Genomic DNA, 17,295 nt, shown 5'->3' on the forward strand with positions numbered 1-17,295 from the left:
GTTTTAAGCGCCGTGTCGGTTTTACCCACAATTCCCCTACGTCATTTCCGCTACTTGTAACCCATGTTCTACCCATGTTTTGGCATGTGGACGCGTCTGTTTCTAGCATGACTTTCATTAGTTTTTGCATTCATTGGGAAGAGACAATGCTGTGAATACAAATAGTAGTAATTTTATTATAAATGGTTCTATTATCTGATCAATCTGTTGATAAAATCATTCTCAGATTTCAAATTACGCTCACCGAACAAACTTAAGTTAACATTTTTTTTGTGATTTTGGAGGATCGCGATTGCGCCTTATTTCCATCATTTTTTTTATAAGTGGTTACAAACCACGCGTGAATATATCAAAGCCCTGAGGTAAATCAGTTTGAAATCCAACTCATTGGGTGAGAAATTAGAATGATTTCACAATAGTAAGTTTGTTGTTTATTTAGTAAAATGGGAAGTAAACATCGCCTTAAAAAATCTTTATTATCATAAACCAAAACATATTCAAAAGAACTTATGCTATATGTAGCGTACAAGTTTCAACACGCTATATTGGAAATAACTGATGCAAAAGTGAAACGATGGATATTATACATAGTGCAACGTATATTCCTCTATGCATCAATCTTCATTCATCTTCAAATTAAACCTAACTTCCAACCACAACATAAACTTAAATTCCAAATGTTTACACAATTTTCTTCTACGTTTTTCTGAAATGATTTATTTTTTTATTCCAGACGTTTTTAAGAGGTGTTCTGAGCTCATGCATTGAACAAATATGAACAATATGTATAACATTTAACAAAAGGAATATACTTTTACTCGATGTGACTGACTTGCGGTTACTTTTCTATATGGGACAATTTGACTTGGTATTTTTTCCACTTTTCTAGAACAAACATCTCGCATAGAATAGCATAACTCATAGTATATGTGAAAATAAAGTGAAAAATGATAATTACTCAAAACTGTCAAAAAGTCAGATGTGCTCGACTTGCGGTTAGCGGCAGTTTGTATGGGAAAAACTTAAAATTTATTCAAGTCTCCCTACAATTGTCAAATTGGGATGAATTCAAATAAACATCCCCAACCTCCCTTTTTGAAATCTATATAAAGGAGACCTCCGGATAACACATTAGTTATGAGTGGATTGAACGGTTCTATTGACAGTGTGAATATGAGATAAATGGCTAAAATGGTGTAATTAGCCTCAACGTAGCAGTGGAAATATAAATCAAAATTAATGAGTTATCCACTGGTTGAGCTCAAATAGACTCCAAAAATGGAGGTTGGGGATGTTTATTTGAATTCATCACGATTTAAGAGTTGTAGGGGGATTTGAATAAATTTTAAGTTTTTTCCATACAAATTTCCATGTAAACATAAATTGACTTCGCGCCACCCCTAAATAACCACCGAATTGCCTGAAATTTTGCCGTGACTCCTAAATTATCAAAATGATGCTAATAGACATATGGGAGTTGATCCGGAACATCCGTAAAAATGGTCAATTTGAATATTTCATCGTAAATCGACGGGATTTTTTTGAAACCCATTTTCTGCCGAACCCTGAGCATGGAATCGATGCTTTGACCCACATACAGACCATTGTGTCGACTGGTTGGTCTTCTGGAAGATCCGGAACATCCTTAAAAATAATCAATTCGAATATTCCAACGTAAAGCGACAGGATTTTTTTTAAACTCGAAAACTAAACTCTAAATTTTCTACCGAACCCTGAGCATGGTATCGATGCTTTGACCCACATACGGACCATTGTGTCCACTGGGGGTTCCCCTGGAAAATCCGGAACATCCGTAAAAATGGTCAATTCGAATATTCCATCGTAAATCGACGGGATTTTTTTAGAACCATTTTCTGCCAAACCCTGAGTATGGAATTGATGTTTTGACCCACATACGGACCTTTGTGCCTACTGGGCGGTCCTCTTGAAGATCCGGAACATCCGTAAAAATGGTCAATTCGATTTTTTCCTTCTGAAGCGGTGGGATTTTTTTAGAACCATTTTCTGCCAAACCCTGAGCATGGAATCGATGCTTTGAGCCATATGGTTCGGCAAAAATTGGTTTTATAAAAATGACGTCGCTTCAGTTTGCGAATTGATCATTTTTACGGCAACTAATGGTTTAAAATAAAAACCTGACGCATCTTGATGAAATTTACTAATTGACCATTTCTACGGATTTTCCGGATTTTCCAGGGGACCACCCAGTAGACACAATGGTCCGTATGTGGGTCAAAGCATCAATTCCATACTCATGGTTCGGCAGAAAATGTGTCCAAAAAATCCCGTCGCTTTACGATGGAAATTAAGAATGACCATTTTTACGGATGTTCCGGATCTTCCAGAGGAACACTCAATGGACACAATGGTCCGTATGTGGGTTAAAACGTTAATTCCATACTCAGGATTCGGTAGAAAATGTTTCGCTTCCCGTCGCTTTAAGATGGAATTTATGAATTGACCATTTTTACGGATATGATTGCGAACGCGCCCACAAGGTGAGAGTGATGGACGCGCACGCCCCAAAGCACGAAAACCCGCGTGGATGCGACGTCTGGAGACCTGCATCGCCACACTGCGGTCAAAGGTTGGTCGATTAACACAGTAAAAGCAGGGGAATCGATCAACAAGACTAGTTCGGAATGTTGCTGAAATTGTGAAACCCACAGAACTCCGTGATCTCACCGAGGCGGACATAACTGAGATCCTAGACACCCATGTACAGCGGTTGAGTGCTCTTGCTAAACTACTGCGACGTTATGGAGAATGTTCGAAGAGGAAGGAGCAAAATCGAATGTTCAACATCAACGAAAGGGAGTTCTACAACCACATCCGAAACGACAAAGCCGACTTTGACGAGGGCCTTCCGGAGATTGGAGAAGTCACGCAGTTTTGGTCCAATCTATGAGAGAACCCCGTCATACACAACGGCGATGGGGTGTGGACGGCAGAAGAAGAGCGATATTGTGGTGGAATTGGAGACATGACCGCTATCAACGTGACCGCCCAAGGCATACGTGAGGCTACCCGGTATACCAAGAATTGGGCTGCACCAGGACCCGATTTTGTGCATAATTTCTGGTATAAAAAAAAACTCACAACGATCAACGAGCGGATGACGGAATAAGTACTTCAACACGATACTAGATAACCCCGGGCAGCTACCGGAATTCATCACTAGGGGTGTCACTTATCTTCTGCCGAAGGATCGGAACACTTTGAACCCAGCCAAGTACAGACCTATAACGTCCCAACAAACAACGACAAGCTACAAATAAGCATCTAGGTTGAATTATTGTTTATTTGTGATCTTCGTAGCTGAATAAAAAGGATGCTGAATAATTCGCTAGACAGATTTCATTTCAGCATTTAATCTAACTAATATTCGACATGACCTATTTATTTGTTTACTACCTTTATTTGAAGTCGAACTAACGTTTTCATTTTATCACATTTCAGCACATTGGGGAAGTTTAACAATGTGCTGAACTAATGATTTTTAAAGTTCTCTGTTCGACTATGATGTGATCAGCCCTGCCGTCCTTCTTAGTCACACTTGGTCGACAACTAAGAAGCTTTGCCCAAATCTAAAAATTTCTATTAGTCTCTTTAGGCTATATGTGTGCATGTGAGCGTGTATGTGTGTACAAAAAATAGTGTGCCGTACGGCCGAACACCTTTACAGTCTCTTTAAAATGCTCCCACAGGTGCGGACTCGCACTGCTGCCGCCCACAGGGGTCTCAATGATGCACTGTTGGTTACTATCAACTCTCCTCAAAGCCAACATTTTGCGCTCTCGCAGGTGCGGGTTCGCACTGCTGCCGCCCACATGGGTCTCAATGATGCACTGTTGGTTACTATCAACTCCCCTCAAAGCCAACATTTTGCGCTCTCGCAGGTGCGGATTCGCACTGCTGCCGCCCACATGGGTCTCAATGATGCACTGTTGGTTACTATCAACTCTCCTCAAAGCCAACATTTTGCGCTCTTGCAGGTGCGGATTCGCACTGCTGCCGCCCACAGGGGTCTCAATGATGCACTGTTGGTTACTATCAACTCCCCCTAAGCTAACATTTTGCGCTCCCGCAGGTGCGGGTTCGCACTGCTGCCGCCCACATGGGTCTCAATGATGCACTGTTGGCTACTATCAACTCCCCTCAAAGCCAACATTTTGCGCTCTCGCAGGTGCGGGTTCGCACTGCTGCCGCCCACATGGGTCTCAATGATGCACTGTTGGTTACTATCAACTCCCCTCAAAGCCAACATTTTGCGCTCTCGCAGGTGCGGGTTCGCACTGCTGCCGCCCACATGGGTCTCAATGATGCACTGTTGGTTACTATCAACTCTCCTCAAAGCCAACATTTTGCGCTCTTGCAGGTGCGGATTCGCACTGCTGCCGCCCACAGGGGTCTCAATGATGCACTGTTGGTTACTATCAACTCCCCCTAAGCTAACATTTTGCGCTCCCGCAGGTGCGGGTTCGCACTGCTGCCGCCCACATGGGTCTCAATGATGCACTGTTGGCTACTATCAACTCCCCTCAAAGCCAACATTTTGCGCTCTCGCAGGTGCGGATTCGCACTGCTGCCGCCCACATGGGTCTCAATGATGCACTGTTGGTTACTATCAACTCTCCTCAAAGCCAACATTTTGCGCTCTCGCAGGTGCGGATTCGCACTGCTGCCGCCCACAGGGGTCTCAATGATGCACTGTTGGTTACTATCAACTCCCCTCAAAGCCAACATTTTGCGCTCTCGCAGGTGCGGATTCGCACTGCTGCCGCCCACATGGGTCTCAATGATGCACTGTTGGTTACTATCAACTCCCCTCAAAGCCAACATTTTGCGCTCTCGCAGGTGCGGGTTCGCACTGCTGCCGCCCACATGGGTCTCAATGATGCACTGTTGGTTACTATCAACTCTCCTCAAAGCCAACATTTTGCGCTCTTGCAGGTGCGGATTCGCACTGCTGCCGCCCACAGGGGTCTCAATGATGCACTGTTGGTTACTATCAACTCCCCCTAAGCTAACATTTTGCGCTCCCGCAGGTGCGGCTTCGCACTGCTGCCGCCCACATGGGTCTCAATGATGCACTGTTGGCTACTATCAACTCCCCTCAAAGCCAACATTTTGCGCTCTCGCAGGTGCGGGTTCGCACTGCTGCCGCCCACATGGGTCTCAATGATGCACTGTTGGTTACTATCAACTCCCCTCAAAGCCAACATTTTGCGCTCTCGCAGGTGCGGGTTCGCTATACCAGCACCCATACTGGTCCCAGTTTCGTATTGGAAGTATTGATTTGTTCTCCTAAAATCCCATTTTCACACCGCATGAAAAAAAAGGTTTATTTTGGGATACTTGTGTCATACAGCCCTGCCGTCCTTCTTAGTCACACTTGGTCGACAACTAAGAAGCTTTGCCCAAATCTAAAAATTTCTATTAGTCTCTTTAGGCTATATGTGTGCATGTGAGCGTGTATGTGTGTACAAAAAATAGTGTGCCGTACGGCCGAACACCTTTACAGTCTCTTTAAAATGCTCCCACAGGTGCGGACTCGCACTGCTGCCGCCCACAGGGGTCTCAATGATGCACTGTTGGTTACTATCAACTCTCCTCAAAGCCAACATTTTGCGCTCTCGCAGGTGCGGGTTCGCACTGCTGCCGCCCACATGGGTCTCAATGATGCACTGTTGGTTACTATCAACTCCCCTCAAAGCCAACATTTTGCGCTCTCGCAGGTGCGGATTCGCACTGCTGCCGCCCACATGGGTCTCAATGATGCACTGTTGGTTACTATCAACTCTCCTCAAAGCCAACATTTTGCGCTCTTGCAGGTGCGGATTCGCACTGCTGCCGCCCACAGGGGTCTCAATGATGCACTGTTGGTTACTATCAACTCCCCCTAAGCTAACATTTTGCGCTCCCGCAGGTGCGGGTTCGCACTGCTGCCGCCCACATGGGTCTCAATGATGCACTGTTGGTTACTATCAACTCCCCTCAAAGCCAACATTTTGCGCTCTCGCAGGTGCGGGTTCGCACTGCTGCCGCCCACATGGGTCTCAATGATGCACTGTTGGTTACTATCAACTCCCCTCAAAGCCAACATTTTGCGCTCTCGCAGGTGCGGGTTCGCACTGCTGCCGCCCACATGGGTCTCAATGATGCACTGTTGGTTACTATCAACTCTCCTCAAAGCCAACATTTTGCGCTCTTGCAGGTGCGGATTCGCACTGCTGCCGCCCACATGGGTCTCAATGATGCACTGTTGGTTACTATCATCTCCCCGTAAGCTAACCTTGTGCGCTCCCGCAGGTGCGGGTTCGCACTGCTGCCGCCCACATGGGTCTCAATGATGCACTGTTGGCTACTATCAACTCCCCTCAAAGCCAACATTTTGCGCTCTCGCAGGTGCGGGTTCGCACTGCTGCCGCCCACATGGGTCTCAATGATGCACTGTTGGTTACTATCAACTCCCTCAAAGCCAACATTTTGCGCTCTCGCAGGTGCGGATTCGCACTGCTGCCGCCCACATGGGTCTCAATGATGCACTGTTGGTTACTATCAACTCTCCTCAAAGCCAACATTTTGCGCTCTCGCAGGTGCGGATTCGCACTGCTGCCGCCCACAGGGGTCTCAATGATGCACTGTTGGTTACTATCAACTCCCCCTAAGCTAACATTTTGCGCTCCCGCAGGTGCGGGTTCGCACTGCTGCCGCCCACATGGGTCTCAATGATGCACTGTTGGCTACTATCAACTCCCCTCAAAGCCAACATTTTGCGCTCTCGCAGGTGCGGATTCGCACTGCTGCCGCCCACATGGGTCTCAATGATGCACTGTTGGTTACTATCAACTCTCCTCAAAGCCAACATTTTGCGCTCTCGCAGGTGCGGATTCGCACTGCTGCCGCCCACAGGGGTCTCAATGATGCACTGTTGGTTACTATCAACTCCCCCTAAGCTAACATTTTGCGCTCCCGCAGGTGCGGGTTCGCACTGCTGCCGCCCACATGGGTCTCAATGATGCACTGTTGGCTACTATCAACTCCCCTCAAAGCCAACATTTTGCGCTCTCGCAGGTGCGGGTTCGCACTGCTGCCGCCCACATGGGTCTCAATGATGCACTGTTGGTTACTATCAACTCCCCTCAAAGCCAACATTTTGCGCTCTCGCAGGTGCGGGTTCGCACTGCTGCCGCCCACATGGGTCTCAATGATGCACTGTTGGTTACTATCAACTCTCCTCAAAGCCAACATTTTGCGCTCTTGCAGGTGCGGATTCGCACTGCTGCCGCCCACAGGGGTCTCAATGATGCACTGTTGGTTACTATCAACTCCCCCTAAGCTAACATTTTGCGCTCCCGCAGGTGCGGGTTCGCACTGCTGCCGCCCACATGGGTCTCAATGATGCACTGTTGGCTACTATCAACTCCCCTCAAAGCCAACATTTTGCGCTCTCGCAGGTGCGGGTTCGCACTGCTGCCGCCCACATGGGTCTCAATGATGCACTGTTGGTTACTATCAACTCCCCTCAAAGCCAACATTTTGCGCTCTCGCAGGTGCGGATTCGCACTGCTGCCGCCCACATGGGTCTCAATGATGCACTGTTGGTTACTATCAACTCTCCTCAAAGCCAACATTTTGCGCTCTCGCAGGTGCGGATTCGCACTGCTGCCGCCCACAGGGGTCTCAATGATGCACTGTTGGTTACTATCAACTCCCCCTAAGCTAACATTTTGCGCTCCCGCAGGTGCGGGTTCGCACTGCTGCCGCCCACATGGGTCTCAATGATGCACTGTTGGCTACTATCAACTCCCCTCAAAGCCAACATTTTGCGCTCTCGCAGGTGCGGATTCGCACTGCTGCCGCCCACATGGGTCTCAATGATGCACTGTTGGTTACTATCAACTCTCCTCAAAGCCAACATTTTGCGCTCTCGCAGGTGCGGATTCGCACTGCTGCCGCCCACAGGGGTCTCAATGATGCACTGTTGGTTACTATCAACTCCCCTCAAAGCCAACATTTTGCGCTCCCGCAGGTGCGGCTTCGCACTGCTGCCGCCCACATGGGTCTCAATGATGCACTGTTGGCTACTATCAACTCCCCTCAAAGCCAACATTTTGCGCTCTCGCAGGTGCGGGTTCGCACTGCTGCCGCCCACATGGGTCTCAATGATGCACTGTTGGTTACTATCAACTCCCCTCAAAGCCAACATTTTGCGCTCTCGCAGGTGCGGGTTCGCTATACCAGCACCCATACTGGTCCCAGTTTCGTATTGGAAGTATTGATTTGTTCTCCTAAAATCCCATTTTCACACCGCATGAAAAAAAAGGTTTATTTTGGGATACTTGTGTCATGTGATGCTCTGAAAGGGTGGTCGAATTGAGTTTGAATAGTAAGTTAATAAGCAAGCATTTAGACATCCTTCTTAACCTTTGTCCTTCTTAACAATTGGATTTATCATTTATCTGATCTATCGCACAGTGGAAAAAAACATTATGCTTTTTCAGTTTGAGAGAAAATCTGGATTCTAGATCTGGAAAATTTGATTTATAGGAAAAATGGATGCTGAATAATACAAATAGACATAAATAAATCAATAAAGACAATAAAAAGACAATAAAATAATGATTTATTTTCGAGACATGCTTTTTATATTCGTGATTTATTAAGCTGTCGGAGATTATAACGAACGAAACTGCTGGAGCAATAAAAAAAATCATGCATTCATGCGGAAATAAATTTACTAAAAGCCGGACGTAACCCCGTTGAATAACATCGGAAAATTATTGAATTTTCGATATGTGGAATCCCACTATTATCGCATGGATGATGATCTTTATTGCGGAGAAATTGGAATAATCTTAGCATTTGACATAATATCGCAACCGTTTATCAAGAGATTCTGAGGAAGGCCGAATATAAATTGATTTTATTTTCATAAATTCATAAATAGCATTTATTTTATCGTTTATCGACATTATTTTTACGTATTTTTCCTAGTGTGCGATGGTTATGACTGGCTGAACAATGGTTGAAATAAAAATCTTGTTCAGTTATTAACAAATTATGGTTTGACAGATCGACTTGTTGAATAAGAGTCCAATTATGATTCATATCCAGCAATAATATTATTTATGTTATGCATTGAGTGAGCCATATCTAACTAATCAAGGATGGCGCGGATGACAACGTTACCGGCGGATGATCAAATGACAGCAGTTCGAGACCCGATTTAGGAAAATTATAAAATGATTATATGAAAATAGCAATTGCTTCAAAATACGTTCATTGGAGATATTGATGATGGTACCTTCTATGCGTTATTATTTTCGAATAATTCACATGTAGCTGAATTGAGGCTTAGTAAAATGCATATTAAAGGTTTAACGAATCAGTTAATAAAGTTGTTTTTCAAAATGAGATGTTGTAGTTATATAACTTCGCCAAAATTGTGTGAACAAAGCTTGAACAGAAGTTGTGATAAGAAATAGTACAGACATAATTCAACATAGCGCTGAATTAAATCATCACACTGATGTTAGTTCAACTAGTGAATGTTTGTTGGGGTGCCTTTCGAGTCTGTACAAAGTGCTGTCATCGGTAATAGCGAGGAGGGTACAGAACCATTGCGACGTCAACAACCTGATGACCGAGGAACAAAAAGGTTGTCGACGCAACACATTAGGCTGCAAGGATCAGGTCATCATTGATGCAGTCGTTGTTGGGCAAGCCACTCACAAGCAAAGAAACCTGAGCATGGCGTATATCGACTATAAAAAGGCATACGACTCAGTACCTCACTCGTACCTTCTTAAGGTACTGCCCAAGTAACAATTTCCATGCTTCTTGGATTTACCTAATTCTTATTGCAGTCTTATGACAGCAAGCACCAAGCTAATTGGTCAGTTTTATTGGCGCTCTTATTGCTATCAATAAACCTCTCATAAATCTGCTGAAAAAAGCTTCAAACGTCAAATGCCTATTGACCATATAAACAGATCTATGGTTGTGATAAAGAGCGTAATAAATCTAATTCTCAACGCTCGGATAAAGCTCAAATTTTAGGTCATAATGTGGTCAAATGAATTACCCCCATAAGAATGTTTGCATTGCAAAGAGCTTATGACGGTGTTTGAAAAAAGCCAAAATTTTCTCAACAAATTCCATGATGGCCATATTGAAAATGAAGTAGCATTTCGCAGTCAGTAAAATACATCACTGAAATTCATGATTTAACGACATTTTTACCGCGTATCATACTTTTTCTGATTAATAATTTTATTTATTAATAATTTGGGCTAAAGGACTAATCGATTTATTGGACATCCTAGATGTTGTGGTAATGAAAATTTTCGATTTATTTCCCTGAACTACGTTATACTGCCGGCGCGTGTTGTTCAACCTTATTTTTTCACCAGCTTTGACCATAAAATTAGAAGCGCACTTCCTTTCAATGGTACTGAATCAAAAAAAACAACCTGAAAAAAATATTATTTTGTTGTCATCGTCATAACTTCCATCAACAATCCATTTTGTTATTATTTTTCAGCAAAGTTTTGTTTCTCTTTTTTCAAAGCAACATTTTGACAGCTGCCGCAGCCAAATTCCCTTTTTTGCGGGTGGTTTAAAAAGGGTTTCTAAATGCTCTTATAGTAGGTTTATAGTGGTTATCTGGAGAGGGCCACTTGGCAATATCTTACTCTTATAGTGGTCATCAGAAGGTTGCCGTGTATTATTCGGTTTTATTGTTAGATCTTATAAATTGATCTTGAAAACCATTCCTAGAGCGGAATAAAACTTGAAATGTTACTTGGGTGCAGTTGTATAAGATTGACGGTAACGTCATCAGGCTAATGCAGCACGCTATGGGGATGTGGAGCACATCCCTATACATTACCGATGGAGAAAAGATGTTACGGTCCAGAACTCTCAGCATCAGGAGGGGTATATTCCGAGGCGATACCTTTAGTCCTCTATGGTTTTGCCTTGCCATGAACCCTCTTAGCAGAGCACTCAACCAACACAACTATGGCTGTCATTTGAAGAGTGGGAAAGGAGTACAAACATTATCCACACCTTCTTTATGGACGACTTGGAGCTGTTTGCGGAATCTGTGGAGAAGCTGCACCAACTTCTGCGACTTGTAACTTCTTCTTCTTCTTATTGGTATTACGTCCCCACACTGGGACAGAGCCGTCTCGCAGCTTAGTGTTCATTAAACACTTCTACAGTTATTAACTGTGAGGTTTCTAAGCCAGGTTACCATTTTTGCATTCGTATATCATGAGGCTAGCACGATGATACTTTTATGCCCAGGGAAGGCGGGACAATTTCCAATCCGAAAATTGCCTAGACCGGCACCGGGAATCGAACCCAGCCACCCTCAGCATGGTCTTGCTTTGTAGCCGCGCATTTTACCGCATGGCTAAGGAGGGCCCAACTTGTAACGGTATTCAGCAACGACATCCGGATGGAGTTTGGTATCGATAAATGTCGATCCATACATCTACACCGGGGTCACCTGGTGGATGCCGACAGTTTCCGCGTCAACGAACAGGAGAGGATTCGAACCATGGTTGAGGGCGAAACGTACAAGTTCCTAGGTTTCCTGCAACTGAAGGGAAACGATGATCAAGAAGGAGCTGCAGGAAAGATTCTTGCATCGTGTCAACGGTATTTTGAAAAGCTTCTTGTCGGCTGGCAACAAAGTGAAGGCGATAAATACGTTAGCCGTGCCCTTGTTGACATACAGTTTCGGGGTAGTGAAGTGGACCAAGACTGACTTGGAGGCATTAGAACGAGCAGTACGAGTGGTGTTCACTAAGCGCCATCCAAAATCGTCCATTGAGAGAGTCTACAAACACTATGTGTTTCCCAGATCCAGCAGTTGCGAAGATACTTCGTGGAAAGCCAGAACCGCCACGAAATCTACCGCGCTGTGTGTGAAGCTGACCACGGATTCAGTGCCCCGCATCTGGCGCAGGAGGACTATCAGCTGAATTGCGACATCAAATATGTCGACGAGATGATCGCATCGTGGAAGCAGAAAGAGTTGCATGGAACGCACCCCCATCAACTGGACAAAGCTGGACAAACTGGACCGCTGCAGGAAGTGCAATTCAGTATGAGAGACGATCGAACATATCGTGTCCGGGTATTCAGCCTTAGCTGATTCAGCCTATCTCGGTCGTCATAACGAAGTAGCCAAGATTGTGCATCAACAGCTTGCTTTAAAGCACAACTTGGTTAACCAGTTTGTCGCCTACTACAAATATGTGCCTGTCCCGGTTCTGGCAAATAGTTTCGTGAAGCTGTACTGGGATCGCGAGATCATAACGGATTTCCTCATCCGTGCTAATGGGCCCGATATTGGGATCTACGACAAAAGGATGAAGCGGGTAACCCTCATCCACATTGTTGTATCGCTAGACCATAATGTCCAAACAAAATTCTCCAACAAGATAACAAAGTACCACGACTTGGCGGAGGAGTTGAAGCAGATGTGGCACCTGGAGGACGTGCGTATAATTCCGGTTGTTATCTCAGCAACCGGAATCGTCCCGAAATCTCTTCTGAGATCCTTAGAAGGGCTGGAACTATCTCATAACCTCCATAGCATCAAAAAAACAGTGGTTCTTGGAACTTGCAACATCGTAAGAAGATTGCTGAACCACCATAACTGTTGCGATATAATTTCGCTAGGTTTAATTTCATAATAGGAACGCTCTAAGAGGTTACGATACGTACGTTACGTGAGAAAATATGAATAGGAGTAGTTCAATAATGAGGGAGAAAAGAACCTAGTAGTGATAGCCAACAGATTAGCTGTGCCATCGGAATCACGGAAATTGTTCTTGTTAAATAAACAGATTTTTTGAAACAGTAGATCCGGCGTTAGCCGATGCCAAGCAAGTTTGTCGAGTAGGAGTTGGAGTAAGAGTATCTATGGATGCACTGAAAAATTGGAAGAATACCCAAAATTGTCATGAATTTATTGTTAATACATTATCTTTAGCTTTAGCTGATCAGACAAATCAACGTCTTTTTATCTGCTGAAAGAAGTTCAAATCTCAACCACAAGCTTCAAAATCTCTCGTCAACAATAACTAATACATCCGGTGCAAACGTTTAGTATAGGATTTTAAGTCAACCGGCGATAAGATCCACAGAGCCTAATCCCCTTTGGCATTCAAATTGCCCGGGGTAGGTGAAAATTCCCAGTACGCTTACTGAGGAAGTGCCAAAATTTTATAATAATAATAAGACAAGGTGACGGACTTTCGTGCCTGTTGCTCAGCATTGCGCTAGAAGGTGTCATGCGGAGAGCCGGGTGTAACAGTCGGGGTACGATTTTCAACAGATCCAGTCAATTTATTTGTTTCGCGGATTACGTGTACATTGTCGGCCGAACATTTGCAAAAGTGGCAGAACTGTACACCCGCCTGAAATAATTAATTGAGACCCCAATCAGTTCGGACGTGCCTTGTCTGCAATTGCAGCACCTCGAACAATTGTCGTTCAGTATCAATTATCGACCGCGCGCGAAAGTGATTAGTCTGCAATAAACCGAGCAAAAAATAATAAAAGTAAAATCATAGTGCGGTGAACCAGTGGTGAACATGAGTACACAGAGCGGAGGGGACCCCGACCCCCCTCCTGTGACCCTGTCGGCAAATGGAATTCAAACACGGTATGTAAGGGTAAACAAAGTGAATGGTAGACTGGAGGATCACAATATCTTTCTGGTCACTAAGTCCATCGAGGCATACGGAAGCATTGAAGGTGTGTGGAGTAACCGGAGTGATGGTTCGCTAACGGTGGCCCTAAAGGAAAAATACGCAAAAAGGATTCTCGAACAAATGAAAACGCTCAGGGACAGCACCCCGGTAACAGTGAAATTGGATACAAGACTGAACACGTCAAGTGCAGTGATCGTCTGTAACCAACTGACTAATCTCGAAGAAAAGGAAATTCTGTCTGAACTGGAAAACCAAAATGTGATCAAAGTGAAACACATTTCCCGTTCAAATGGAGACAAACAACGCACCAACACCGGAGTTGTCATACTCACTTTCTCTACCACCACCCCGCCTGACAGAGTGGTGATAGGATGGCGAGTATGCCGCACCGAAAAGTATTATCCAAGGCCGACCCAATGTTTCCGCTGTTACGCGTTTAATCACATCAGCAAATACTGCAAAATGAAACACGATGCCGAGTCTGCTCAAAAGTAGCACACAAAGACGACGATGAATGCAGCAAGGAACTTATGTGCATAAACTGCAAAGAAAAACACGCTCCTACTGACAAAAAATGCCCTGTTTACCTAACAGAACAATCAATTGTGAAAATAAAAATTGACCAAAATGTGTCCTATCAGGCAGCTCGTCGAATGGTGGAATCTAGAACGAACAAGGATAGCTACGCTAACAAAACAAGTGACCTAGACAAAACTATCGCAAACGAGCGTACAAAGTGGGAAAAAGAAATGGAATCGAAGCTCAAATACATTTCAGAAAAGATGGAACAGCTCGCCAAAAAAGAAAACGAAATGAAAAAATGGTACATAAACATAAAAGCAAAAGAAGCGGAATTCAAAGAGTATGTCGAGAAAAAAGAGGCTGAACTTAACCACATGGAAACGCATTGCAACTATCTCATGAATGAAATGCAGAAAAGGGATGAGCAAATCTCAACCCTTAAACAGCACATTGAAAGACAGGAACAAAAAATTATACACATCAAAGAAAAACACGGCAAAAAGGCAAAACTGGAAAAAAGCACGAGTCATCCCCAGAACGCGAACCCGACGGAATTCCGAAAAGGAAAAAACATAACAAAAAACAGGACAGCAACGAACACCACAAGAATCAGAATCTGATCAAATGGACGACGACAACCAATAGTCAAAACACAAAACAAAACAACAACAAAACATATGATGACTACGCTCATCCAATGGAATTGTAACGGTATACGTAGCAAACTTGCTGAATTGCAATTAATAATTAAAGAATACGACCCCTTCATTATAGCACTACAAGAAACAAGAACTAAACCAGGCGTGAATATCAAAATCAAAGGATACAACACCATCTTTACGCACCGCCCATCAGGACAAGGCGGCACTGCCATTATGATCAAAAACGGCATAAATTATACACCAAATACTCTAAACACCAACATGGAAATAGTTGCGGTTAACGTTAACATGCCCTATAAAATGACAGTTGTGTCACTATATATTCCTCCAAATTCAACACTAGACCCCGAAGAATTTGACCAAGTTATCACATCTTTACCAAAACCACTGATAATCTCCGGAGATTTTAATGCCCACCACCACCTATGGGATCCAGATAGACAAAATGCTAGAGGAAAAGAAATAGCCAAACTGATAGAAAAACATGGCCTTATCATCCTAAATGATGGACAAACAACTTTTATCCATTCTGCAAAACGAAACGAAAGGATCAGTAAATCTGCAATAGATGTAACAATATGCAGTCCCGAACTAGCTGCAAAACTAGACTGGCAAATAATAGAGGATCAACACAGCAGCGACCATTTCCCAATCAAAATAGGAACACTAGCAAACAACACTCGAAAACCACAAACTCCCAAATGGAAAATTGACAAAGCCGACTGGGCCAAATACGAGGCAGAAATTGAAAATCTAATAACACCAGACCGAGAATACACAATTGAGGAGATAACAGCTGCTATCAAGGAGGTCGCCTATAAAGCAATTCCTCGAACATCAAACTTCATTAGTACCAAAGCGGTTCCATGGTGGAACGAACAAATCAAAACAGCTATCCGCGAAAGAAGAAAAGCCTTAAGGAAACTGAAGAAAACCTCAACCGACAACCCAAACTACGACTCCATCCAAGAGAATTTCCGGAAAAAAGATACGAAGCAAGAACAATTATCGATGAAGAGAAACAAAAATCATGGCAAGAATACGTCTCCGGAATAAACGAAAATACAAACCCAAAAGAAGTATGGAAAAGAATAAGAAGTATAAGAGGGAATAAAACATCCGACCCCATATGGACGATATCCATAAATGATCGAAACATTTCTGACCCTCAAGAAGTGGTCGAACACATAGCAAACCATTTCGCCAAAGAATCATCTGACGAATCCTACCACCCAAAATTTCTGACAATCAAAAAGAAAAAAGAACAAAAACCAGTAACTTATCCTGGAGCCAGAAATGCAGCTTACAACGAGCTTTTCACAATAACTGAACTAATCTATCAAATGGATACTCTGAAAGGATCTTCCCCTGGCCCCGACGAAATTCACAACGAAATGCTTAAAAGATTACCTTTCTACATCAAAAAGAAATTACTCCAAGCTTACAATCACATCTGGACGTCAGGAACGTATCCACAAAATTGGCGAGAATCGTTCCTCATCCCGATTCCGAAACCAGGAAAACAAACCAATGAACCTAAAAACCTGCGCCCAATCTACCTAACGAGCTGCGTGATGAAACTATTCGAACGAATGACGTTGGACCCACTTACTGAGGTAGAAGAATTATGCAACAAAGCCATTACAGACCACAAACACGTAGAACTCCTATTTCTGGATATAGAAAAAGCATATGACAAAACATGGAGGTACCTCATCAAAGAAAATCTAGCAAAGGCAGGCATTGGAGGCCATATGGCAAAATTTTGTGAAAATTTCCTAAGAGAACGACAATTTAAAACTATACACCAAGGACACATTTCGAACCCCAAAATCCAGCAAAACGGAGTACCACAAGGATCGGTGCTTGCAGTTACCTTCTTTCTGATCGCTATCAACAGCATAAAAGAATGGTTACCCAAACACACAACAATCAAAATATATGCCGACGACATAACCATCGCAGCCACATCCCAATCCGCCAGATGGACCAGGCACCGCATACAAAAGATATTAGACCAAATTGAAGATTGGAGCAACAAGACAGGATTCACTATCTCAACACAAAAATCGTCAATCATGCACATTGGAAACCGGAAAAACTCCAAAAGCAACCATCGGCCAAACTATGCCAAACCCCAATATCCACAACGAAAATTGCAAAAGTACTAGGAGTATGGATCGATTACAAACTTAACTATAAACACCACATCCAAAAAAACGCGAAGAATGCAACACAATCATATCACTGATGAGATGCATCAGTAGTACAAAGTTTGGAGCAGACAGAAAATCACTACTACGTATACTTAACTCCATGCTGGTCCCAAAACTGTTATATGCTGCACCAAT

Source organism: Armigeres subalbatus, chromosome 2, assembly GCF_024139115.2.
Source record: "Armigeres subalbatus isolate Guangzhou_Male chromosome 2, GZ_Asu_2, whole genome shotgun sequence".
Taxonomy (NCBI): domain Eukaryota; kingdom Metazoa; phylum Arthropoda; class Insecta; order Diptera; family Culicidae; genus Armigeres; species Armigeres subalbatus.